Raw genomic sequence first — 26,333 nt, forward strand, 5'->3', positions numbered from 1 at the left:
CGGGAGGTTCAGTTTTGAGTCTTTGTCAATGAATCTTGATTTGTGGCCAGACTACCAAAGGGCTTGAAAACACATCTCTTTTGACTTCTAATTCCCATTTCCTCCCCAGACTTTAGTGTCATAGGATACGGTGTGTGGGATTATCATCTCTATGGCATGTCAATTGAAAATATTATCTTTGATTTGACCCATTAATCATGTGGACTACCAAGTACTATAATGTGTTAGTGTTTATATTTTAAACTGCATTCCCAAACTTTTAACATGAGGATTTATTGTAACAAAATATAACACTGAGAATATCCTGTTTTGTCAAATTTGGTATCTGTTCTTTCTTGAGTATAGTATTCTCAAGACTAGAAGAGGTTCTTGTCCTGAGAGAAATGGACTCTGAGATCTTTTGCTTCTAAATTGTCTTTCCCAACATGCAGCTCTTCCAACTGTAGAGATTACTGAGGGAAAGGGCAGGCTGGACAACTTCCTCTTTCTCTTATCCGGCAATTCCCAAACCTTATGTTGAGCATTCGATGAAGGGCCTTGAGGAAACCCCAGGGATGGGACACTGGAGATATGGGTGGCATTTGGTTACCACGTCTATAATATTCCTAGGCATTCTGGGATGGTTTCACTATTTTAAGAAAAAAAAAAGCCCAAGCATATTTATTTTAGGAAATGTTTATTTCAGGTAAGTGAGATATCAATGATGCTTGATATAACAACTCTATCTTGAAATTCTATAGGTGCATTGCGTTGGGTGTTTTAAATCACAGAATGGTGCATCTGGAAAGGGTGTAAGAGGCTTTCTGGGCTATATTTCTTTATTCACTGATTGCCTAAACCTACCCAACAAGGAAAATTCTTTTTATTTTTACCATCTAACCAGATGAATAAACAATGGAAATTCTCTACCACATTCTTAACAATCAAGTTATTTCATAACCCCTTTTGGTAATGGGTTTGTGTCCATAGCTAGGTCAGAAAGTAATTTGTCTAGGGATTTTTTTTTTTTTTTTTTTTAAGTTTGGGAAATACTCAGTTTGATCAAAGGTCATGGGGAAAGTAATCTCTGATTTTAAAAATTGAAGAATATTGAAGGTGTCAATGAAGTGAGTTAGAAATTTTAAGGAGTAATTATTTTCTGAAATGTGTAATAACCAAATAATAAACAAGATGAAACTCTAATATTTCAGACTGTGATCTTCGGAGGACTAGGATAGTCCTTGCCACAAGAAAAAGACAAAAAATAAGAAGTTTTACCATTACATACACTTAGAAAATGGTCACCTTGTATCTTGCAAAGTCAAAATAATGCACATTTGCACGTTAGCTTATTAAGACTTTGAGAAGTTCTACAATGAAGAAACCTTTTTTGTTCGTTTGTTTTTGTTTTTGAGATGGAGTTTTGCTCTTGTTGCCCAGGCTGGAGTTCAATGGTGTGATCTCGGCTCACTGCAACCTCTGCTTCCCGGGTTCAAGCCATTCTCCTGCCTCAGTCTCCCAAGTGGCTGGAATTACAGGCATACACCACCATGCCCAGCTAATTATTATTGTATTTTTAGTAAAGACGGGGTTTCTCCATGTTGGTCAGGCGGGTCTCAAACTCCCGACCTCGGGTGATCCGCCTGCCTTGGCCTCCCAAAGTGCTGGGATTACAGGAGTGAGCCACTGCGCCCAACCAGAAACCTATTTGTTGAAAGTGTCCCCCTTACCCCAATTTCTCTGACTACAGATTCTGTTTACAGGTAACACAGGATCCCCTGGAACATACTTTGGGATATACCACTGTAACATTTTAGTATGTTTCAAGAAGCTTTGAAACCCCATTTTGTTTTTTGGCATCCATACATGTGTTCTGGAAGGGTGCTTGGCCCTGCCACTTGCGAGCCACATTCAGAGCTGTTTTCATTGCCCACACATACTTTACTGGAGTTCTAGGTATTTGCCTAGCTTCTAACCCCTGTCCTAGTTCCAGTGCATCCTCCTAATTCTGTCCTCCTTCTACTCCCATCCCAGAAGAAAGAAAAAGAAAAGCTACTTTGCACAATAAAGCTATTTTGATTATGCTTTTCCCTGGCTGAGACCAGCCCTTGTTTCTCATGAGTGCCTCAAATGCCACTTCAGACAAGCAGCTCGTGCTTTGAATCTACCATTCTATGATCTGCTGTGTCTCCCTTTCTCATTATTCCTATATCCTCCTTCAAATTTTTCTTCTGCAAACTTCCCTCAGCACCCCTCACCCACCGATTCTCTTGAGAATAGGGGCCACTGGCTTAGAATAAATTCTAAGAATTTAGAAAATGAACATTTGCGCCTCACTCGGAACTCTTATCTAGCAATACCAATTCAGTCGTTCTCATTTTATTTTGCCGTGCCTTGAGTCTTCTCAGGATATTTTGAGTTATCTTTCTCTAGTCAAGTTGGGTGTCATTGTTGGCTGTCTGGAAAAAGTGTCTTATTGTGATTCAGCGTGGTGACCAGAGTTGGAAAAGTACACATTGTCTCAGGGAAGTTAAAAATGAACAGCAGCATCCCAAATCAGAATGTGAGCAAACCTCCAGCCTTTAGTATTGCGTGTAATTTGATTCAGTGTCAGGGAAAAACTGCCTGTGGGTAGCTGGGCTGGAGGTGGTGAATCAGTGCATGCAAATGCCAGCAGCTAAGCTGGAGCTTTCTTTATCCTTTTCATCGGAGTTCTATTTCAGGAAGCCCGGCTTTGATACCATAAAAATGTCAATGTGATCAAGCAAATGTCACCATTTTAAAGAGATTATTTTCAACTCTTCTCTCACCTCCCTGTGAGACCTAGGAGTGACTCCCCAGAACCCACCAAAGGCAATAGAGCATTTTAAACTCGTGAAATAAGTTACCCAGGAAAAGATCCAGGAGGGGTGGTGGTGAAATAAATATGTGAGGCTGCAAAGAATGTTTTCGGTAGGATCCAGGAAAGACCTGGCGCTTCCTTATTTGGAGGAATGAAGGTGATACCGGAGCTGAAAGGAAATTATTTAGGCGGTGAGTGAGGGTAAGAGAGTCCTCAGTAAGGCTTCCCTTTTAACAAAACGCAGCCCCAAAATCGTTTCTTTTCTAACAAAGAGCAGCCTGTAAAATCGAGCTGCAGACATAAATAAGCAAGCTGGAAGCCGGCATAGGTAAATGCCGGCAGCTGTGCCAGCAGGAAAAGGCTAGCTGGGGGCCAGGCATGTTCAACGCGGAGGCTCCCTCTTCCTTTTCTTTGTCGCTATGTGTGCGGTAGAAAGGCAGGCAACATGGCGTTGGCCAGGCAGAGACCCCATCTGCATAGTACAAGATTAGGGTGGGATGGCCAGCTTCTTTGTGCCTGATGCAAGTGTCACACCTGGTCCGACCAATCTCTCTGGCCCTACGTGAATCAGACACGCCTCCTCAAGCTCATGTATAAAACCCACGCATTTCACTCGGGAGCCCTTCTCGCTTGTGAGAGAGCGAGCTATTCTCTTTTGCCTATCGAACCTCCACTGTTAAACTCACTTCTTGTACGTCCGCGTTGTTGATTTCCCTGGCGTGAGATGACGAACCTCGGGTATTTCCCCCAGACAACGACGCCGCTTCAAAGGCACAATTCCCCTTTCATGTTTGGGGCAAAAGTGCTGTGGGCCCTTGCGTGTTTGGTGATAGAAGGTTTGGTTCCAACAGCAGGCTGCGTGGGGTGGGGTGAGGGTGGGGTGGGGGGGGGTGAGGTGGGGGTGGGGTAGGGTGGAGTGAGGGGAGGGTAGGGTGGAGTGAGGGGAGGGTGGGGTGAGGGAGGGTGGGGTAGGGTGGGGTGGGGTGGGGTGGGGTTGGGGTGGTGGGAATGTGGAATAGTCACATCCATCACGTGACTCTCAGCACTCCTGACTACAATGACGGAATGAGATTTGGTTCAGAAGAAACTAGTAAATGCTGATCACCTGTTATATATCAGGCCTTACATACATTAGCAAGGATAACACTTCCATGAGGTATTGAACAGATCATAGAACTGTCTCATGGAGAAGGTGGGTGATTTGACCAAGGCTGGGATGTGCCTAGGTCCCAATTCTCATCTACTAATCTCAAATCTTCTCCTTTAAACCTTCTTGCCGCTGGATTAGCAATGAACAGGATCAGGGCTTTTTATCTAAGTTGGGTTTTGTTTTTAAAACAGAAGTTTCATTCCTAAACCTAATCTGGATGTAAGTGTCATATTTGAAAGTACAGAGATAGGATGATAAAACAAAAGTTGTAAGATGGCCGGGCACGGTGGCTCACGCCTGTCATCCCAACACTCCAGGAGGCCTAGGTGCGAGGATCAGTTGAGCCCAGGAGTTCAAGACCAACCTGGGCAACATGGCAAAACCACGTCTCTACAAAAACACAAACGAACAAACAAAAAACGTAGCTGGGCATGGTGGTGTGCGCCTGTAGTTCCAGCTGCTGGAGGATCGCTTGAGGCTGCAGGTTGAGGCTGCAGTGAGCTACGATCATACCATGGCACTCCAGCCTGAGCAACAGAGTGAGACCCTGTCTTGGGGGATAAAACTAAAACAAAAACACCACAAAAGAAAACCAAAAAAAACCTCAAAAGTTGTACAATGGCTGAGAACAATGACTCATGCCTGTAATCCCAGAACTTTGGAAGGTGGGAGGATCCCTTGAGGCTAGGAGTTCTAGACGAGTTTGGGCAGCATGGCAAGACCCTGTCTCTAATTTAAAAAATAAAAAACTTTGTAAGAGCAAATGTGAGTTTTGATTGGGAGTCCTAAAATGTGGCCATTTCCTCTCAGCTAAGAGAGTTGCTTGAGGTCGTGTAATTAGTTAGTAGGAAGGCGGATAAGGAGGCCAGAGGGAAGCCCTTGAGCTCTGTGAGGCTCAGATGGCTCAGGCCTACCTCTGCAGTTCTTGTCTGCCTTACTGGCCTCCATTAAGCCCGTGAGTATGGCTCAGAGGCCAGAACTGGGTATGACATTTTAGGAGTAGGGACAAGGTAGTTGAAATGACATTTCTATTCACTTTGACGAAGTACAGTACAGGCTTCTTAGTACATATTCTTTCTCTTTGATCCAACCACCAAGAGAGACGCATCAGTTTGGGGTAGGAAACAAAGAAAAAGGAGGGCCCTTTTCTCTAGTATTGTAAACCCAAGAATTCCAGAAACACGATTTTAGGAGTGAGAATAATAATAATAATAATAATAATAATAAGGCTGGGGACAATGGCTCACACCTGTAATCCCAGCACTTTGAGAGGCCAAGGTGGGTGGATCACGAGGTTAGGAGTTCGAGACCAGCCTGATCAACATGGTGAAACCCCGTGTCTACTAAAAATGAAAAATTAGCTGGGCGTGGTGGCATACACCTATAATCCCAGCTACTCAGGAGGCTGAGGCAGGAGAATCTCTTGAACCCAGGAGGCAGAGGTTGCAGTGAGCTGAGATCGCACCACTGCACTCTAGCCTGGGTGACAGAGCAAGACACCATCTCAAAATAATAATAATAATAATAACTACAACACTGGTGGAGTGCTTTCCAAGTGCGAGGCATTTGATATAGGGATCTCCTTTCTACCTCCCCACAATCCTATGTCATAGATACTGTCATTATACAGTAGCTCATTTTAAGGTGACCAAGGTTCAAAAATGTTAACTCATCTGCAAAGCCAGGATTCAAATCCAGGCACACAGGTCCTGCCTGTTTCACCTCAGCCCTTAGAAATGTCCAACCTAAAGAGAAATTTTATTAAAATTTCATTTATCCCCCTGCATTGGTTAAAAACTCACCAAGGAATAATGTGACAGCTAATCTGTGCTGTAGTTATACCATCCCCAAATAATCAAAGGACTAAGATGTGGCCCAACTAACCAAAATCACATGGGTGCCGAGGAAGGCTATCCAGCTTGCTAAATGGATGAACAGATAGATAGATAGGTGGATGGAGGGATATATATATTTTATATTTAAAAATATATATTAAATATATATATTTTATATATATTTACAAAATATATATAAATATATATATTTATATATATTTAAAAATATATATATATATGTATATTTTTTTGAGACAGGGTCTCACTTTGTCACCCAGGCTGGAGTGCAGTGGTACCGTCATGGCTCACTGCAGCTTTGACCTCCTGGGCTTAAGTGATCCTCCCACCTTAGCTTCCTGAGTAGCTAGGACCACAGACGAGCATCACCACACCCAGCTAATTTTTTATTTCTTGTAGAGACAGGGTCTCTATATGTGTATCTACATATCTATGTGTATATAGATATACATACATCTCAGATATATATTTTTTAGATGCAAAGAAAAATCCCACCAAGAAGAAAGGGTTTTACTTTTTTCTATAGAACTATAATTGACCAACATGCTCTATATAGAAAATCAAGCCTCCTCTCATGCATCTGATCCTTTGATATCTGCACAGTCTATGTAATCTCACAAAAATAGTCCTGAAATCCAAAGGAATGGGGGAGAGACTTAGGGATGTGTCCTTGTGAATTTCAAAACAGCACTTGAACGTTTTGCTTTTGGATTCGGATGTCAGAAGCATCAAAATAGATTTCTACGGAGAATTTATATTCCTAATTTTATATATATGTGTGTGTGTATGTGTGTGTGTGTGTACGCATATATATGTAAAGAGAGGCAGTGTCAGCCATTTTTAGCGCACCGGAGCTTTGAATTACGCATGGCTTTGATCCTTGCCGCAGCCTAAACAGCTGTTCTTGAGCAGATGTGATGCTGTAGAGCGTGGAGGAATCAACTTAGAATCTCTGAACCTAGATTTGCAGCAAACACCCTTCTCAGGGAGACGTTAAGACCATGGTCAAATACAGTCATCAGCAACTTCCTTTTTCTTTGCCCCTTCCCAAAGTTCAACTCCTACAAAGACCAAACATGAAATTCTAAAGCTGGAGAGGATGCACCTGGGAAATCAGATTTAGTCTCCTAAGTGTGGTACTTAAGTCAGGATCAGCAGCCCTCCGTGAGGGCTGTCGGAGGGGGAGGACGGGGAGTTTAAGGGAGAGAGTAGGGAGAATTAGGAGGTCAAGAAGAGAGAGGAGCAGAATTTAACTACTGCATGCAATTTTGTGTCCAGAAGGCAACCGCACCCTCTACACACACGGCCCATAACTAGGGATCTAAGGCCTTCCACACTCCTGATCACACCCTCATCGCTCTCCCCAGGGTGGGGCAATTTTACATTAGCACAGTTATCACCCATAATGGGGAAAAACTGGAATTTTTTCTTGGCTTTCCTTATACACGTTTTGTCATATTCTTTCCTTTGAATTCTACATGGAGAGTGGAGCTCCATAATGGTTGGAAGTCAGGGTCCATCATCTGATTCTGGTAGCACATAGCACTGTGTTTAGTACAGAGTAAGCACTCAGTAAGTGTTAACTCATCATCATTGTTGTTTGCTACTATTATCTATCCACTTACAAAGTGCCAGTCCCAGTGCTGAGTTGAGGGCAGAGGTGGGTGGCAGGGTCACTGCCCAGTGCAGGGAGTAGGAACCCCGGGATGCCCCTCTCCCACGTTCCTTTCCTCCTGTGGATTCTCCGGCTCCCACCCCATCCAGCCTACAACAGTTGTCATGGTGACCGAGAAGGCTCTGTGACTCCAGGCCCTGCTGCTACCGCAGTGCCCAGCTCTCGCTGTCCCCCTCTTTCCATCTTAGGAACTGGTGGATTCCTCCCATGTCCGAGAGTCATGAGCAGCAACAGAGGGGGTTGAACGTGTGCTACCAAACTGGACATAAACTCCAGAGGGGCTGCGTCCTGGGACCGGTCTTCTGGAAACTTTGGATAAGCCCCAAATCTTTCCCTTTAGGGAAAGAATCAGGAGATGGGAAGAGGAGTTGGAAATTAGGCCCTGTGTCCTTCAGCGATAACTCAGTGATACTGCCTTTGAGGAAACAGAATTTTTAGTTCTGCGATTATTTCCCCTTTGTCCTTATAAACTGCAAAAGGTGGGTGGGGGGAGCCTAGACACCATGTGGGATAGTAGACCTGACTTGCGTCTGGGAGTTAGGCGTAGCTGGGCTCAAACGCCAAAGACAGGAAGCATTGTGGTTAGGGGCTTGGCTTCGGGGTGACACCAGTAGGGTTTCTATCCTTGGACTACCGCTGACTGACCCAGTGACCTTGACCACATTAGGTGACCTCTAAGAATCGGCTTTCCCATGCATTAGAAGGGACAAATAATATCTTCATCACTGGTTTGAAGTTAGGATTCAACAAAGTATTCATGAAAAATGTGCTTCAGTCATAATCATTAGGGGCCCCCAGTATCATCAACATTATTGCTCCAGACCTGACCATTGTTGTACCTAAGGAAAGTCCCCTCACTCTCAGAGAGATGGAGATGCGGCCTCCAGCCTCCACCCCCTGCAGCCAGGGTGGAACAGAAACCTGACTGCCTCTGCCCTTGCCTTGCGAAACACCCCCAGCAGCGTCTCATTGCCCTGGAAATAAAATCTGCCCCAAGGCTTTGCAATATCTGGCTCTGGCTCAAAACCTGCCCTTCTATTGCTCCTTCTTGATGGTGGATGGTTGCCACTCTGCCTGGGCCACCGTTCTGGGAGCGTAGGTCCCCTTCCCTGGTGCAGGGTCTTCTCACCTGCCTCCTAGGAAAGTGTCTGCCTGCTCCTGCTCTCCCCTTTCCTTGCTCCTCGCTTCTCCTTCTGCAGTCAGCTGGCACGTTACCACCACCTCCTCCCTCTGAGAGGACTTCCTGGGTCTCTCTGAAGTCCTCCTGGTCATCACTTTTTATTTGTTATCAGAAGCACCCCTTCTGACTCAGCACTAAATACTACGTGTACTTGCACTGCCTATCATTTGTTTGCCTTTCTCGGGGGAGGAGACACATATTCTCCAGCTTGCCTGTGTCCTCAGGGCCCATCATGTGCCTTGCTCCTGGTAAGCGCTTACTAAATGTTTGCTGAATGAGTGACTAACAGGATCCCTATGTGAGCTCTCTTTCTTAGGCCGGCTTTCAAAATGGCCATTAAGAGGAGGGCAATTTTGTGCTTCAGGAGTAGAGGCCCACAGCTTATGGGGCCCCAAGGCTGGATGTTTCCCAAGGAAAATGGAGATCAGAATACCTGATAAAGGTAGCTTGGAGCACTCAGAGAAGTACAGGCAAAAAGTTCACCTGGGGATCTTGTCAAAACACAGGTTCTGAGTCAGTAGCGCTGGGGGCCTGAGACTACATCTCTGACAAGCTGTCCAGTGGGCTCCATGCTACTGCTTCTCCATAGAAGTCAGTTCTTGAGAAAGCCGTGAACTTTCAGACCTCCGAGTAGCATGGTTGGTCAGAATGAGTGCAGGGGCCGGGAGAGCAGAGCCTGAGTGGGTTGTGGGTGGGCCTCCTGCCTGACCCAGGCCCTAGGGGCAGGGAAGACAAAAGCAAAGGAAGGGCTGGCTCCTCTCTATGCCTGAGCAGACCAGCCGGATGAGGCTGGAATCTGTTTTCTAGAATTTGCCTTAGTCCCAGGCAAAGAATTCCATTCAGGAGTTTGCTCATTCATTCATCTATTTATTTCTTCAATCAATATTTGTTATTCTTAGGCCCCGAGGATGCTGTGGGGACAAGACAGGCAAAGGCTCTGTCCTCTTGGCATTTGTGTCCTGGAGACAAAGGCCTGGATTTGAGCCCTGGGATATGTGTGTGTGTATGTGTGTGTATGTGTGTGTGTGTGTGTATGTGTGTGTGTATGTGTGTATGTATATGTATGTGTGTATGTGTATGTGTGTGTGTGTGTATATGTATGTATGTGTGTGTGTATGTGTGTGTGTGTATGTGTGTGTGTGTGTGTGTATGTGTGTGTGTGTTGCTGTATCTGATTTTGATGAGTCACTTCAGCTTCAGCAATGGGGCCTTAGTGAAATGTGATGGGTGTTATTGGGAAGATCTCCGGAAATAATGCCTTGAAAAGATAAGGCATTACTGTTCTGCATAGAACCACCCATCTGAATGTCCAACTTTATAACTGTTGCCCAAAGTTGTTGATCTGCAAAAGAGCATTGCATCAGGGAGTTTCTTTATTCATTCAGTCATTCATCCAACAAGTATCTGCACTGTCCCAGGCTCTGGGGACGTTGTGGGGACAAATCCAGCAAAGTCCCTGTTCCCTTGGCATTTATGTCCTGGGAAAGGGAACCCATCAGATGGTTACCAAGTAAACACGTACGTAAGTAGGAAAATATTAGTGCTAAGCCTTGAGGAAATTAAAACAGCGAATACAGTGCAGACTAGGAAGAAGTGGGGCTATGTTAACTGGGGGATTAAAGGAGACCTCCCTGACAGGTGAGATTTAAACAGATCTGAATAATGAGAAAACACAAGCCGTGCTGAAGTGTGAGGGGAAAGTATTCTGGACAGAGGAAATAGCACGTGCAAGTGTCCTGGGGCAAGACTGAGCTTGATAAATGTGCAGGGAAGAGCAGTGTGGCCCCAGCACAGTGAGCCAGGGGGGCGCCAGGAGCTGAGCTCAGAGAGGTCAGGGGCGGGGGGGGGGGGGGGGTGGTGGGGGGTGCTGCACAAGACAAGACCTTGTTAGCCCAGTAGAGACTTAAGATTTTATTTTTAATTACATAGAGGGAGAGTCAGTGAAGTGTAGCTGCAAGGGGAGGGATAGGACTGATTTGCGATCACTGGGACAACTGTGGGAAGAATAGATTGTAAAGGAGTCCGAGTGGGGCAGGAGAAACCCTCAGGAGGGGGTAGCAGTGGCGCTGGTGTCGCTGGTGTCAGTGGGGGATGGCAGCAGAACCGGGCCAAGTTAGCTCTTCCTGTCAGAGAGAACGTGGGCAGTGAGGAAGACACGTGCGCGTGACTTGAGAGTTGGCAAAGTCCCACATGCCCTACTATTTTGGGAGGAAACACGATTTACAACGCTTACTCATCTCGTTCCCTGGGAACACTTCAGCAAAGGCAAAACCTTCATGAAGTCGGAAGGAAACAAGGCCAGTTCTAATCCTGCCTAGACACACAGAACCTTCAAAAGGAAGGTATCGATTACAAAGGGAGACTGTTACCCCAGTTCCCTCCCTGTCCTCTGAAGTCTCATTGAAATTCTTTGCTTATCTGAAAGGGTATGAGATCCTGCTTCAACAAGTAAGGAGTGGTATTCACACTGAGTTGCATGAAACAGACTCTAATTCTGATCAAGCATTGCTCTAATGTGGCGGGGGCGGCGGGTGGTTCTGGAAGGAAAATGAGATAGAAGTGATGATGCAGGCAATTTAATTAATTTAGAGACTGGGCGCAAAACCCAGGAGCCAAGGTGTGTGTCTGTGTTGGTTTAGTGGTGTGGAGGCAGCAGGGGGAGGGAGGAAACACTCAGTTTTCCGGCTACCAGGTCTAGAGAATTGTATCTCAGTTCCCCGTAGGGGTGGGGCCCTCCCATTGCTTCAGGGTTGAACCAGGTCCCCTGGGCCCAGAGTCTTTTCATTACAAAGGACTGAAAATGGAGACAGCTGACATTATCTGCATTAAACAATAGCCATAGAGCTCCACTGCCTAGTGTCATAGAATTGAGCCCTGAACACCTTTAAACGCGGTACCATTATCACACCTTCTCCGGTAACCCACAAAGAATCCGGTCTTCCCCTAATCCTCAAGAAGAGCACAATGATGTTACATTGTACTTTGAGGCTTAATAGCATTTATTTATTTGTTTAACATACACATTTAAAATATATCACAATTTCTGGGTTTTTTTGTTTTTGTTTTTGTTTTGAGATGGAGCCTTGCTCTGTCGCCCAGGTTGGAATGCAGTGGCACCATCTCGGGTCACTGCAACCTCTGCCTCCCAGGTTCAAGCGATTCTCCCGCCCCAGGCTCCTGAGCAGGTGGGATTACAGGCGTGTGCCACCATGCCTGGCTAATTTTTATATTTTTAGTTGAGACGTAGTTTCGCCATGTTGGCCAGGCTGGTCTCGAATTCTTGACCTCAGGTGATCCGCCTGCCTCGGTCTCCCAGAGCGCCGGGATTTAGAGGCGTGAGCCACCGCGCCCGGCCCTCAATTTCTTTATTATAAGAAAGGAAATCTCTCTTCCCCTCAACCCATGGAATTGGCCTGGGGCTCCTTCCTTCACAGAGCAGTCCTGGGGTTAGCATTTTGCAAGCTGGGGGACTTAGGAGCAAGGTGTGTTCCAGCTCCCCCCCCCCCCCCCCCCCGGAATCAGCCCCCTTTCCACTCTTGGGAACACACTGGAAGCTGCCAGAAGCCGTGGCAGAACCAGCGGAGGGTGAAGGAACAGCATTTCAGGCAGATGAGGCGGGAAGGCCCTTTCCTGACAGCCATCCCCGAGGTGTCCTCAGACGACCATTTGTCCCAGACCTGCTGCTGGCCAAATGCATTTCATGACTAGGAATATGCACCGTTTGGTTAACTCTGGGCTCCTGCAGCTGTCTGATGAGGGGTCGCGAGGGAGGAGCCAGTCACCTCATTTGTGGGCTGAAATTCCATCTCCCGTCATGGATCCTGGGCTCCCGGGCTGCGCATCCCCAAACACCCGCAAGGTCCGCTTGTGCCGCGGCTCAAAGGGGTTGGAGACGTACCTTCTCCAAGTGCTGTTTTCAAAAAGCTCAGGCAGGGAGCCGTGTTTTGAATTGAGGCTACTCACTTCATTTCTTGGTAATAATAAAAATTCAGGGAGGCGGCGTCGGGGGAAAAAAAGGGTTTGCTTCTTAAAGGGGAAGCGGGGAATGAAAGGGGACGACTTTATCCGGGAGCTGTGACTGCCACCTGCTGGACGATGTCAGCTGAGCAAGACAAAGGCGCCCTCCTTCCAATCAGCCGTCCTGCATTTCAGGAGAGGCTCGGGGGAGGGAAAGAGAGAAACAGCCACACACAGCGTCATGGATGCTGTGATAGGCGCGCTCGCGAATAGGGGCTCCGGGTGTGGATGCTGCAGCCACACACAGCCTGGGTTTGAGTCCCTGCCCCGGGACTTCCCTGCAGTGACTTTGGCTGAGGGACTTAACCTCTCCTGTGCCTGGACCTTCTTAGCTGTAAAATGAGGCTCACGGCTCCCGGCTCACAGAATGGCAGTCCCTGTCTCCTAGGTCGTAAGGGTGGAATGACGCACTCCACGTACACACCGAGCACGGGTCTGGCTCAGAGACAAGGCTCAGAAGTTGGCTGGTAGCAGGGCGGGAAGCCTGGAGCCACGGGAACCTCTGGCTGGTGTCAGGTGCTCTGCGGCCCACGGGGGCGGGAGTGGGGGGAAGAACTAGTGAGCAGAAACATTCCTTCTCGCCTCATCAGGTGAGGGAGACAGGCATGAACACTGAATGAAGAATAGAAAAGGCTGGTGCCTGCCCCCGTGGTCTCTTTGGGGAGGGAGACCTGAACACAGGTGATTAGAATTTGTAATAAGCATATTCTGGGATGGGATTCAGTGCCGCAGGAGCTGTCCCACCTGGGGAGTGGGCAGACTTCGGGGAAACAGTGGAGGTGGCGCACCTGGCACTGAGGGTTGGCCCCTTGCTGTAGGTGAAGGAGATGCTGGAGATGATGTCTAAGTGTTGAGATGAGCCACGGTCCTCTCCCCCTCTTACCAGAACACTTGAGTCCCAAGAGGCTGGTGGTTGGGGGGCGGGTGCTGATATGAGGCTGAGGTGGGGCAAGGTGACAATAAAGAAGTAAACAGTAAATAAGAGAGAATTTCAGAGCATGGTAGAGTCAATGTGTGAGGGAGGGTGCGAGGACAGAGCTGCTTTGGAGACGGGTCCAAGGTGGCAGCTCCCAGGAGGGGCCTTTAGGCTGAGATCGGAATCGTGAGAAGGTGTGAGCTGGGTGCATCAAGCTCATGAGGCTCTTGCGTCATCCTGCTGGGATGTTACAGCAGCCCCGCGTGCTGACTGGAGAACAGGGAAGGCCCCAGGTGACAGGGACGGTGAGACAGCTGTGATTGTTCCACATGGACAGGCCAGAACAGGGTTTTAAGGCACAGTAGCCTCAGTTTCCTCTGTTCCCTACATCTCCTCCTTCCCTATTCTTCTAAAGGGAAAGAGTTATATCAGATTTGATGTCTCTCCTACCAAGAGTTATATCAGATTTGATGTCTCTCCTACCAAGATAAAAAAGAACACTAGATTAAAAAATAGATATTTTATATTTATAAAAATATATACTCAAAAGGACTGAAGAGCTACTGAGGTGGTAAAACCGTGAGGCGGGTGGTGCACAAGTCTAGGCAGAAGACAAGCACCAGGGTGATGCAATATTCAGCATGACTTCTCCTCCAGACATTGGCTGATTGTGAGTGGCAGCCTAGAGACTAAGACGCTGAGCTGCAGGTGGCCTCATGGGGTGTGAGGGACAAAAATAAGACCAGGGCCAGAGAGGGCCCTGATAAACACCCTGGACTTTAAATTGGGGCATTTAAGAGCTAGAGTCTAGAGAGTCAGACCAAACAAGACATACATTAGCCTTCGTAAAGTCTGAACCCAGCTGTAAATCAGCTTGATCCCAGATAGGGAATTAAGATGAACTTCCTCTACCTCAACTGCCCACTAGAAACAAAAGTAAATTCTCTCTGGAGAACGGTAACATTATCTGGAGCTTCAAATAATCTCTACAATTTTTATTACACACCATCTGGTATTTGATTTTAAAGAATTTTCCAGCACACCAGAATTCAAAATCCAATGACTAAAAAATAAGAGAAACAAACGGCTTCAGTTATCATAATGGTATTTTTTAAATTTCAATAGTTTTTTGGGGAACAGGTGGTGTTTGGTTACATGAATAAGTGCTTTAGTGGTGATTTCTGAGATTTTGGTGCATCCATCACCCAAGCAGTGTACACTGTTGCTGCTACCCCCGGAGCAGTGCAGTAGACTACCCAATGTGTAGTAGTTTATCCCTCACCCTCACTCCCACCCTTTCCCCTGAGTTACCAAAGTGCACTGTATCATCGTTATGCCTCCGTCCTCACAATTTAGCTCCAATTTCTAAGTGAGAATATGTAATGTTTGGTTTTCCATTCCTGAGTTACTTCACTTAGAATAATGGTCTCCAACTCCATCCAGGTTGCCGTGAATGCCATTATTTTATTCCTTTTTATGGCTGAGTAGCATTCCATGGTATATATATATTCCACATTTTCTTTATCCACTCATTGTTGAATGGACATTTGGACTGGTTCCATATTTTTGCAGTTGCAAATTGTATGCCTATAAACATGCATGTGCAAGTGTCTTTTTTTTTTTTTTTTTTTTTAATAAAATGACTTCTTTTCTTTTGGGAAAATATACAGTAGTGGGATTGCTGGATCAAATGGTAGATCTACTTTTGGTTCTTTAAGAAATCACCACACTGTTTTCCATAGTGGTTGTACTAGTTCACATTCCCATCAGCAATGTAAAACGGTTTCCTTTTCACCACATCCACAGCAACATTATTTATTTTTAAATTATGGCCATTCTTGCAGGACTACAGTGGTATCGCACTGTGGTTTTGATTTGCAGTTCCCTGATCACTAGTGATGTTGAGCATGTTTTCATGTTTGTTGGCCATTTGTGCATCTTCTTTTGACAATTGTTTCTTCATGTCCTTAGTCCACTTTTTGATGGGATTATTTGTTTATTTTTTCTTGCTGAATTGAGTTGCTTGTAGATTCCAGATATTAGTCCTTTGTTGGAAGTATAGATTGTAAAGATTTTCTGCCACTCTGTGGGTTGTCTGTGTACTCTGCTGATTATTTCTTTTTAGTTTACTTAAGTACCATCTATTTATCTTTGATGCATTTGTTTTAGGGTTCTTGGTCATGAAGTCTTTGCTTAAGCTAATGTCTAGCAGGGTTTTTTCCAATGTTATCTTCTAGAATATTTATGGTTTCAGGTCTTAGATTTAAGTCCTTGATCCATCTTGAGTTGATTTTTGCATAAGGTGAGAGATGAGCATCCAGTTTCCTTCTTCTACATGTGGCTTGCCAATTATCCCAGCATCATTTGTTGAATAGGGTGTCCTTTCCCCACTTTATGTTTTTGTTTGCTTTGTCAAAGATCAGCTGGGCTGTATTCGACTTTATTTCTGAGTTCTCTATTCTGTTCTGTTGGTCTATGTGCCTATTTTTTTTACCAGTACCATACTGTTTTGGTGACGATACGCTTATAGTATAGCTTGAAGTCGGGTAATGTGATGCCTCCAGATATATATATATTTTTTGTCCCATATGAATTTTAGGATTGCTTTTTCTAGTTCTGTGAAGAATGATGATGGTATTTTGATGGGAATTGCATTGAATTTGGCAGTATGGTCATTTTCACAATATTGATTCTACTCATCCATGAGCATGTGATGTGTTTCCATTTGTTTGTGCCATCTATGATTTCTTTCAGTAGCATTTTGTAGTTTTCCTCGTAGAGGTCTTTCGCCTCCTTGGTGTATTCCTAAGTATTTTTTACTTATTTTTTACAGCAATTGTAAAAGGGGTTGAGTTCTTGTTCTGATTCTCAGCTTGGTTGCTGTTGGTGTATAGCGGTGCTATTAAATTGTGTACATTGGTTTTATATCCTTAAACTTTACTGAATTCATTTATCAGATCTAGGTTCTTGTTGGATGAGTCTTTAGGGTTTTCTAGGTATATGATCATATCATTAGCAAACAGTGACAATTTGATTTCTTCTTTACCAATTTGTGTGCCCTTTATTTCTTTCTCTTGTCTGATTGCTCTGGCTAGGACTTCTAGTACTATGTTGAATACAAGTGGTGAAAGTGGGCATCCTTGTCTTGTTCCAGGTCTTAGGGGGAATGCTTTCAACTTCCCCCCATTCAGTATAATGTTGGCTGTAAGTTTGTCATAGATGGCTTTTATTACCTTAAGGTATGTCCCTTCTATGTCAGTGTTGATGAGGGTTTTAATCACAAAGTGATGCTGGATTTTGTCAAATGCTTTTTCTGTGTCTATTGAGATGATGGTGTGATTTTTGTTTTTAATTCTGTTTATGTGGTGCATCACATTTATTGACTTGTGTATGTTAAACTATCCCTGCATCCCTGGTATGAAACCCACTTGATCATGGTGGATTATCATGTTGATATGTTGTTGGATTTGGTTAGCTAGTATTTTGTTGAGGATTTTTGCATTTATGCTTATCAGGAATATTGGTCTGTAGTTTTCTTTTTTTACTATGTCCTTTTCTGGTCTTGGTGTTAGGGTAATACTGGCCTCATAGAATGATTTAGGGAGCATTCCCTCTTTCTCTATGTTTTGGAAGTGTCAATAGTATTGGTACCAATTCTTCTTTGAATGTCTGATAGAATTCAGCTGTGAAACTATCTGCTCCTGGACTTTTTGTTGTTTTTCTTGGCCATTTTAAAATTACCATTTCAATTTTTCTGCTTGTTATTAGTCTGTTCATTTTTTTTGTTTGTTTGTTTTAGACAGTCTCACTCTGTCCCCCGGGCTGGAGTGCAGTGGTGCCATCTTGGCTCACTGCAACCTCTGCCTCCCAGGTTCAAGTGATTCTCCTGCCTCAGCCTCCCAAGTAGCTAGGATTACATGCACCTGCCACCATGCCTGGCTATTTTTTGTATATTTAGTAGAGACAGGGTTTAGTCATGTTGGCCAGGCTGGTCTTGAACTCCTGACCTCAAGTGATCCGCCTGACTTGGCCTCTCAAAGTGCAGGGATTACAGGCATGAGCCAGTGCGCCCGGCCTGTTCAGAGTTTTTATTTCCTCCTGGTTTAATCTAGTAGGGTTGTATATTCCAGGAATTTATCCATCTCCTCTAGGTTTTCTAGTTTGTGCATGTAAAGGTGTTCATAGTAGCCTTGAATGATCTTTTGTATTTCTGTGGTATAGGCTGTAATATCATTTGCTTCTTTTCTAATTGAACTTATCTGGATCTTCTCTCTTCTTGGTTAATGTCACTAATGGTCTATCAATTTTGTTTATCTTTTCAAAGAACCAGCTTTTTGTTTCATTTATCTATTGTATTTTTTTGGTTTCAATTTCATGTAGTTGTGCTCTGATTTTTGTTATTTCTTTTCTTCTGCTGGGTTTGGGTTTAGTTTGTTCTTGTTTCTATAGTTCCTTGAGGTGACCTTAGATTGTCTATTTGTGCCCTTTCAGACTTTTTGATGTAGGCATTTAATGCTAAGAACTTTCCTCTTAGCACCACTTTTGCTGTAGTCCCAGACAATTTCATAGGTTGTGTCACTATTAGCATTCAGTGCAAAAAAATGTTTAATTTCTATCTTCATTTGACTGTTGACTCAGTGATCATTCAGGAGCAGATTATTTAATTTCCATGTATTTGCATGGTTTTGAGGGTTCCCTTTGGAGTTTCTAATTTTATTTCACTGTGGTCTGAGAGAGTACTTGATATAATTTTGACTTTCTTAAATTTATTGAGACTCATTTTGTGGGCAATCATATGGGCTATTCTGAAGAATGTTCCATGTGCTGATGAATATAATATATATTCTGCAGCTGTTGGAAAGAATGTTCTGTAAATATCTGTTAAGTCCATTTGTTCTAGGGTATAGTTTAAGTCTGTTGTTTCTTTGGTGACTTTTTGTCTTGATGACCTGTCTAGTGCTGTCAGTGGAGTATTCAAGTCTCCCACTATTGTTGTGTTGCCGTCTGTCTCATTTCTTAGGTCTAGTAGTAATTGTTTATAAATTTGGGAGCTCCAGTGTTAGGTGCATATATATCTAGAATTGTGATATTTTCCTTTTGGACTAGTCCTTTTATTAGTATATAATTTCCCTCTTTGTCTTTTTTAACTGTTTAAGTCTGTTTTGTCTAAAAGAATAGCTACTCCTGCTCACTTTTGGTGTCCATTTGCATGGAATATCTTTTTCCACTCCTTTACCTTAGGTTTATATGAGTCCTTATGTATTAGGTGAGTCTCTTGAAGACAGAAGATACTTGGTTGGTGAATTCTTACCCATTCTGCCATTTTGTATCTTTTAAGTGGAGCATTTAAGCCATTTACATTCAATGTTAATATGGGGGTGTGAGGTACTATTCTATTCATTATGCTAGTTGTTGCCTGAATACCTTGGTTTTTCTTTGTGTTACTGTTTATAGGCCCTGTGAGATTTATGCTTTAAGTAGGTTCTATTTTGGCATATTTTGAGGTTTTGTTTCAAGATTTATAACTCCTTTTTGTATTTCTTGTACTGCTGGCTTGGTAGTAGCAAATTCTCCCTGCATTTGTTTGTCTGAGAAATACTTTTCCTTCATTTATGAAGCTTAGTTTTGCTGGATACAAAATTCTTGGCTGATATTTGTTTTGTTTAAGGAGGCTAAAGATAGGAAGGACCCCAATCCTTTCTAGCTTGTAGGGTTTCTGCTGAGAAATCTGCTGTTAATCCGATAGGCTTCCCTTTGTAGGCTACCTGATGCTTTTTGCCTCACAACACTTAAGATTATTTCCTTCATCATGACTTTAGATAACCTGATGATTATGTGCCTATGTGATCTTTTTGTGATGAATTTCCCAAGTGTTCTTTAAGCTTCTTGTATTTGGATGTCTAGATCCCTGGCAAGGCCAGGGAAGTTTTCCTTGATTATTCCCTCAAACATGTTTTCCAAACTTGCAGATTACTCTTCTTCCTTGGAACCACCAATTATTCTTAGATTTGGTCATTTAACATCAGCTCAAACTTCTTGGAGGCTTTGTCCATTTTTTAAAAATTCTTTTTTCTTTCTCTTTGTCAGATTGGGTTAATTTGAAAGCCCTGTCTTCAAGTTCTGAAGTTCTTTCTCCTACTTGTTTGATTCTATGTTGAGACTTTCCAGTGGATTTTGCATTTCTCTGTGTCTTTCATTTCCAGACGTTGTGATTGTTTTTTATTTATGCTGTTTATTTCCCTGGAGTTTTAAAAATCCATGTCCTGTATTATTTATTTAAAAAAATTTTAAGTTATTTTTCACCTTTCTTTGGTGCCTCCTTGAGTAGCTCAGTAATTGACCTTCTGAATTCTTTTTCTGGCAATTCAGAGATTTCTTCTTGGTTTGGATCCATTGCAGGTGAGTTAGTGTGATCTTTGGGGGGCATTAAAAAACCTTGTTTTGTCATATGACCAGAATTGTTTTTCTGGTTCCTTCTTACTTGGATAGACTATGTCAGAGGAAAGATATGGGGTTCAAGGACTGCTGTTCAGACTCTTCTGTCCCACGGGCCCTTAATGTGGTATTCTCTCCCCTAGGGATGGGGCTTTCCGAGAGCCACACTGCAGTAATTGTTTTTGCTCTTCTGGGTCTAGCCACTCAGCTGAGCTGCCAGGCTCAGTGTCTGCAAAGAGTCCCGTGATGTGATCCGTCTTCAGGTCTCTCAGCTGTGGATACCAGCTCCTGCTCTGGTGAGGGTCCTTGGTGAGGATCCTTAGCTGTAGTTTCGTTTAGTGTGCTAGCCCTCTTGAATGCTGGTTGTATTAGCAGTGAAGTTGTCACATGGACAGACTCAAGACCTCTGGTTATCCAGTATGTTGCAGACAGTAGAATTAGCTGTTGTCTTCTCTCTTCTTGGAGAAGGGTTTTTATGAGTTGCCATAACAGCATGAGTTGCTTGACTACCAGCCAGGAGGTGGCATAGGGGAATGCAAGCTTGCCCTCAAGTCACCTGGATAAGTATTCGGCTTTCTCAGGCAATGGGCGGGGTCAAAGAGATCCCACAAGTTAAGGTCTTTTGTCTTCAGCTACCAGGGTGAGTAGAGAAAGACGATCAGGTGGGGGCAGGGCCTGCGTGTCTGAGCTCTTCTTGGGCAGGGGCTTGCTGTGGCTGCTGTGGGGATTGGGTGTAGGTCTCAGGCCAATGGAGTTATGTTCCCAGGGGGATTATGGCTGCCTCCACTGCATCATCCAGGTTGCCAGGGAAGTCAGGGAAAGCTGGCCATGACAGGCCTCACTCAGCTCCCATGCAGTCAGCAAGGCCAGTGTCACTCCCTGCCTGCCCCACCAACAACACACAAAGTTTATATCCAGGCGGCCAGTGAGCAGGGCTGATATCTTACCCCAGACTGCAAGCCTCTCTGCTAAGAAAACAAGCAGGGCTTTGAGGCTTTACCCCTCTCTGCTTGCTGCAGCTTCTGTGCTCCTATCTGCACTTCCCATTCGCCCTCCTCCTCCCTGCTTGATTCTGCCCTGGAAAATTCATGCTTGGTCGAAAGTATAACAAAGTTCAGCTGGAAGTTTCCTTCTCCCTGTGGTCCTTCCCCAATTCCACTGGCAGCCCTCCCCAAGGACCCCATGAGAGAAAGTCAGAAATGGCTTCCCGGGGAACCAGGAGTACCTTGAGGGCTCTTTCTGCTGCTGCTTCTACTTTTAAGTTTTGCTCAGCTCCCTAAACTCATTCCAGCTCTAGGTAAGGTTATATCCTTTTCCTGAGATCTGGATTTCCAGGTTTCCCGGTGAGGATGTGTGTCTGGAGGTGGACTTTCCCCCTCTCACACGTTGGGCACTCACAGCTTTTCAGCCGTCTCACAGAGTTTGCAGCAGCAAGCGCTTCTTTCAAAGGATCTGTGAATTCTGTTTTCCTGGTATGTTCCTGCAGTAGTTCTTGGAGCAAAAGTTCATGATGTGAGTCTCCACATGCTGCTCTGTTCATCTAAGTGGGAGCTGCAAGTTAGTTCTGCCTCCTACTTGTCATTTTTTCCCCAGTAGGTCTTCTTCTGTGTGTCCCATAATAGTATTGACAATAACTCTGATCAATATATTCTAGAAAATATTCTGAAGGAATTATGAATAAGAAACTCAGCAAAGTGGGCCAGGCACGGTGGCTCATGCCTGTAATCCCAGCACTTTGGGAGGCCGAGGCAGGCAAATCACAAGGTCAGGAGATTGAGACCATCCTGGCTAACACGGTGAAACCCCATCTCTACTAAAAATACGAAAAAATTAGCTGGGCGTGGTGGCGGGGGGCCTGTAGTCCCAGCTGTTGGGGAAGCTGAGACAGGAGAATGGCATGAACCCGGGAGGTGGAGCTTGCAGTGAGCTGAGATCGTGCCACTGCACTCCAGCTTGGGCGACAGAGTGAGACTCTGTCTCAAAAAAAAAAAAAAAAAAAAAAAAAGAAACTTAGCAAAATGGAAATGGAAATTCCAGCAGTGGGACATATAACTGAAATTAAGAACTTAGGCTAGGTGTGGTGGCTCACACCTGTAATCCCAGCACTTTGGGAGGCAAAGGCAGGAGACCACTTGAGCCTAGGAGTTCAAACCTGGCAACAAAGTGAAACCCTGTTTCTACAAAAAATCAAAAATTAAGCCAGGTATGGTGGCACATGCCTGTGGTCCCACTACACAGGAGGCAGGATTGGAGGGTTACTTGAGCCCAGGAGTTCAAGGTTGTGGTGAGCCATGATCATGCCAGCCTAGGAGACAGAGTGAGACCCTGTCTCAAAAACATAACAAAACAAAAGAACTTAATAGAGGGTTTAATAGCAGATTAGATAGTGCTGAAGAGAAGATTAGTGAACTGGTATATAAATCAGTAGAAAATAATCAGACAGAAGATTAAGAGAAAGAAGTGTGGAAACTACAGAAGAGCAGAAGACATCTATGAAGCAGAGTAAAAATATTTAACGTATGTGTAGTGGAGTCTCAGAAAAGAAGACAAAGAATGGAACAGAGGCAATAGCTGAAGAAAAATGGCCTAGAATTTATCAAAGCTGACAAGTGCTATCAAGTTGCATATTCAAGAAGCACCAATAAACCCAAACACAGTAAAGACAAAAACTCCACACCTAGTCACTTCATGGTGAAACTGTTGAAAAGCAATGAAAAAAGAAAATCTGAAAAATATGCAGAGGAAAAAAGACACATTACTTTGAAAAGGGCAGTAATATGACTAATAGCTGACTTCTCAAAAGCAATACCAGAAACAAGAAGACAACAGAATATCTTCAAAGTGCTGAAAGAAAATACTTGGCAACACGAGTTCAATACTCAGCAGAAATATATATATATACATATATATATATATGTATGTATGTATACACACACACACATACATATACAGTTTAAAATGAATGAAATGAAAAAAAAAATGAATGAAAAGCAATGGAAAGAGTAAATATATCAGTAAACCTAAATGAAGCCTGACCGTATACAACAGTAGTAATACTGATGTCTCATGATGCTTAGAATATACTATAAAATTACCAAAAACTCTATATGTGCTTACATAAAACATAGAAAGGAAGAAAAGTTGAGAGTCGAGTCACCAAAATGGCAGAGTAGAAGCAATCTGGCTTCCCTCTGCCCCACAGAAAATTAAAACCAATATCCGTGCAAAGGTTATCACCAACAATATCCTAGAACTCAAACATGAAGCAGAAATGATCCCCAAGGCCACAGAGAAGTGAAGAAACCTCCAACTGGAGGGTAAGAGAAATGGGCTTCTTTATCCTTGATGACTGTGCCCCAAGCTGCCAGTCACCACACAGAAAATTGCCCTGAGAATCATTTTGCTGTTTTCTCTTTCAGAATTTCTTCAGAATATTTTGTAGAATATGTTGATCAGAGTTATTGTCAATATTATTATAGGACACATAGAAAAATACCTACTGGGGGAAAATGGCAGATAGAAGGCAGGATTAATCTGCAGCTGCCACTCAGATGAACCGAACAGCATGTGGACACTCACATCATGAACTTTTGCTCCACTGGTGAAGTAGATGCCAGCTTTCACATTATCCTGGGTTCCTGCATCAACCCATAGGAAGTGGCATGAGTGCCTGAAGGGAGAAAAACCCTTGAGGGCAGCTTGAGACTAAGAGGGGAGGATGGCAGTTCAGTGGCTCTCCAGCAGCACCACCCTGTGAGAGGCATGCTCCACAGGTCCCTGGGCACGACCCCCTCCCAGCCTTCCCACATGGCTGGGGTGTTTCATTTGGGACCCATCACCCTCCATCCAAGTCTGGCAGCGCTACTAATGCTTGTGAAAGTGAGGCAAACCTGGGCTTAAGGGGCCATCTAGTGTGGAAAAGGCGGCAGTGTCCTAGTGGAAACGGGATTCAACAGGTGGACTGCAAAGAATCTCTAAGCAAACATACCCTAGAAAGACAAAAACAAGCTGGATGTGAAGACTGGAAAATATAACCTTTCATGCAAAGACATGGATGCACATCCACAACGAACAACAGCAAACAGGGAACCATGACCTTCTCAGACAGACAAAGCAAAGTGCCAGTTACCAACCCTAACGAGACAGTGATGTGTGTTTCTGTGAGGTATTTCTTTTTTCTTAGTGAGATTAACATTTAAGCTAGTAGACTTGGAGTAAAGCAGATTACCCTCCATAATATGTGTGAGCCTCATCCAATCATTGGAAGGCCTGTGTATTAGTCCATTCTCATACTGCTCATAAAGACATATCCAAGACTGCGTAATTTGTAAAAGAAAGAGGTTTAATTGACTCACCGTTTGGCACGGCTGGAGAGGCCTCAGAAAACTTACAATCATGGTGGAAGCAGAAGCAAACATGTCCTTCTTCACATTACAGCAGCAAAGAGAAATGCTGAGCAGAAGGTGGAAGAGGACCTGATAAAACCATCAGATCTTGTGAGAACTCACTCACTATCATGAGAAAAGCAACATGGGGATAACTTCCCCCACAGTTGAATTACTTCCCACTGGGTCTCTCCCACAACATGGGGATCATGGGAACAACAATTCAAGACGAGACTGGGTGGGGACACAGCCAAACCATATCAGCCTGGAAGAAAAAGACTGGGCTCACTTGAAGAGGGGGGAATTCTGCCAGCAGAGGACCTTTAGACTGGAACTGCAGCATCAACTCTTCCCTAGATCTCTGAGTTTGCTGATGTACCTTGTAGTCTCTCTCTCTCTCACACACATACAGTCTTTTGCTTCTGCTTCTCTGGAAAACCCTAATACACATATCCATGAGAATAGCTAAAATGAAGACGACAATGCCAAGTGGGGGTGAACAAGCGGAGCAAGTGGAACCCTCATACTTGGCTGGAGGAGTGTAAATTGGTACAACCATTTTGGATACCTGTTTTGTCAGCAGCACCTATAGCTGGACGTATGAACACCCTAAGCAACTCCACACTAACATATCTAGCCTATAACCTGTTTCCACAAAAGGTATGTATGAGATTCTTCTTAGCCACACTAATAATGAACCAAACTGGAAACAACTAAATGTCCATCAATAAGTGGAAAGGATAAAAAATGGTGACACAGTCAAATGATATGCAAACTTCTACAGTTGTTAACTAACCAAGTTCATTCTGCCCTCAGGCAGCAAGCCAATCACTGAGGTGATGGGTTTTGCAAGGGAGAAAAGATTTCATTTGCAAGGCTACTGTGTGAGAAGACAGGAGAACAAACCTGAAATCCACCTCCCCAAATACAGGGCTTGAGGGTATTTAAGGAATAGAAAGCAGGGTGGTTTAAAGTGTGGGGAAAGATGATTGGTAGGGAGGAAAGGTGAGGTAATTGGGGTTTCTGCAAGAGTGTAATCAAGCTACATCATTCTTCACACGTGTGCAGAAAATGGCTGCATTGGCGTGATCTGAGGGTGAGGTTTTTGGGCCTCTGACATCAAAAGGTCATTCTTCGGGCATCCATGCAGGCCCAGTTGAAGGGCTGGTGGTCTTAACCTACTGGAAATGACCAAGAGCTACCTTCCAGTTCCTGAAAAACAACCTTTAAGCACCTGTTACTATAGCGACCAACATCCAGAGATGTTATCTATAAGGAAGCTTGTAGGAGTTTAGTTATGTATTGTTTGGCTACATGACTTAATAGTGGGATTTTTTTTTTTTTTCTTTCTCATCCATGGACTCAGGTCATAGCTAGCATTAGTTTTTTTTTTGTTTTTCTTTTTTTTTGGTTGTTGTTGTTCTTTTTTGAGACAGAGTCTTGCTCTGTCACTCAGGCTGGAGTGCAGTGGCATGATCTTGGCTCACTGCAACTTCTGCCTCCTGGGGTTAAGCAATTCTCCCACCTTGGCCTTCCGAGTAGCTTGGATTACAGGTGCCCACTACCACGCCGACTAATTTTTGTATTTTTAGTAGAGATGGGGTTTCACCATGTTGGCCAGTCTGATCTTGAACTCCTGACCTCAAGTGATCTGCCCACCTCGTTTTAAGAACCAGAAGCAAGCAATGTAAAGCAAGCAAGGCAGGTTAAGTTTTGTGAGTTTATTCAGGTTAGCTCTCGGTTTCACAATAACATGTATCTCACTGACATAACTTGAGTGAAAAAAGTAAATTAGGGCCAGGCGCGGTGGCTCACGACTGTAATCCCAGCACTTTGGGAGGCTAAGGCAGGCGGATCATGAGGTCAGGAGATGGAGACCATCCTGGCTATCGTGGTGAAAC

The sequence above is a fragment of the Papio anubis genome, chromosome 5 (assembly GCF_008728515.1).
Source record: "Papio anubis isolate 15944 chromosome 5, Panubis1.0, whole genome shotgun sequence".
In the NCBI taxonomy this organism is placed as follows: domain Eukaryota; kingdom Metazoa; phylum Chordata; class Mammalia; order Primates; family Cercopithecidae; genus Papio; species Papio anubis.